Source organism: Arachis ipaensis, chromosome B09 (genome assembly GCF_000816755.2).
Source record: "Arachis ipaensis cultivar K30076 chromosome B09, Araip1.1, whole genome shotgun sequence".
In the NCBI taxonomy this organism is placed as follows: domain Eukaryota; kingdom Viridiplantae; phylum Streptophyta; class Magnoliopsida; order Fabales; family Fabaceae; genus Arachis; species Arachis ipaensis.
Genome location: NC_029793.2, coordinates 79,309,727 through 79,311,829, shown reverse-complemented (window position 1 = coordinate 79,311,829; position 2,103 = coordinate 79,309,727). Strand labels below are relative to the sequence as shown.

Sequence of the window (2,103 nt, the reverse complement as noted above, 5' to 3'; positions counted from 1 at the left end):
GCCACGCTGGACCCAACAACGGTGAGATGACATGACAATAAATTTGATTAGCTCCAATTTAGTCTTTATCCCCTTTTATAACCAAGATTTCTGCCCTAACTTCTTCCTCTTCTTCTACCCACTTTTCCTAGTTCTTCGTCTTCTTCTTCACTGTGTAGCTTTTTGGGTTTAGGATCATGAGTGCAAGCGGGAGCCAGAGTTTCATGCGGTCAAACAGAAGGATCTCCAGAGGAACTAGTAGAGCATCGAGTGTTCCAGAGTGGTGTAGCTGTGGCTGCCGCCCTGTTCTCCGGTGGTCCACAACAGAGGCTAACCCTAACAAAGTCTCAACTAATTAGAATTATACATAAATAGATATGTAATAAAAGAATTAAATTTTTATGAATAACTACAAAGTGATTTCTATCTAATCCTTGAAGAAATTGCCAAAAGAAATTACCAATAACCCATGAACCTGATAGATTTCATTATCACAGGAAATGGTGGATGATGGAAATTGAAAATACATGGTATCCATGAGAAAGATGTCCACCATGAGAAAGAGCAAGTGCCATGATTCTGTCATGAGGTTTTAGCAATGCAGTATAAACTTGAAAATTTGAAGGAGACCCAGATAGAGGTTGAACGTTCACTGCAGTTTATGGGTAATAACATATGAGAAAAATTGACACTTAAATATTTTAAAAGACTCTACTGAATATCAAAAAAGCTCATGAGCATTTATTTTGAAATTTAACCAGCAAAAAGTTTACAAGAGAATTCAACCTAAATGCTACTTCTGAATTCTGAACAAAAACTCGTGTGCCTCAAGTGGTAGAAGAAGAAAGGGAAAAAAATAAAAAAAAAAGGTAATCACAAAGAATAGATCATGTCCACCTGCAAAGTTAGAATAATTAGAACAACAGGCCAATGACCAACAAGATGAAATAATGTGGAATCAATAAAGCCAAATAAAAGTGTATACCAATATAGTTATTGTGCAGTTACCTCCCCATTTAGCTGGATCCAACCTAAATGCCTCGAGGGCACGCTTCTGACATAGTCTTTCTGCCATATCAATGTACCTTGAGGAAGAAAGGCAACAATTTTTTAATTAGACTAGAAGCAGGAGTCCAATAATAAAATTCAAAATGCTAGCCATTATATATTATTGTGTTTGTTAAATTATCGAGAGGTGAACGAACACAAAGAAGAAAAGTGAGTGACATACTCATTTCCACCATAATATCTTGCACCAGGATATCCTTCGTTGTACTTGTTAGTCATGATTGAGCCAACAGCATGCATTACAGAGACTGAAGTGAAATTCTCTGATGGTATCAATTCAAGCCCCTTCACCCCAAAAAAAGTGATATTCAGATAAGTCATTCTAATAAGTACAAGCTACTGAAAAAAGAAAAAAATGAGTTTCAATCCTTATGTAATGATTTTTTCTAGGTGCGGTAATTTTGAACAGAACCACGATTAAAACAGAAATAATTTTGTTGTTCCATGGTCTCTGCAATCACATTGCACGCAACAATTGTAGCTGCATAAATGAAGAGTCTCATGACCAATAACATGTATGTAAATAAATTACCTTCCATTGCCTAGCTTTTTCGAGCTCAATTATATCAGCAATCTAAGGATCAACAACCTCAAGTGGGGCATTCAATTGCTTTGGCCACTGAAAATCCCAACAATTTGAAATCGAAACCATCACACAATTAACCTTCTTTTTTTCCTATAGTAGAGATGAATTGAAGTGATATCTTACTGTAACTCTTGGTCTCTCTTTGTCGTAGACAGCTTCATCAGGATTTGTTAGTTCTGTGATGTTGGCTGGTGAAATGTTATTAGCCAGGGCAGTGGGCTTATTGCCTTCGATGGGTGCTGATTCTTCCACCATTCGAATAGAGCATAAAAAGAAACCCCTAAACATAGTCCCACAAAACATCAAAACAAAACCCTAACACAAAATCAGCTTTAAAACTTGTGAATTGACAATATACAAAACACTTAACTATGATCAACACACATCACAACATTCCATTAAATTTGAAAAAAAAATTTCATCCTCACTAACCTCAGTGACGACACTGAAGATCCCTATAGTGGCAAACG

General features: G+C 36.3%; 1 pseudogene; it reads right to left on the bottom strand.

Annotated features, from left to right (window-relative positions):
* LOC107615619 lies at nt 210-1,888 on the bottom strand (annotated as a pseudogene).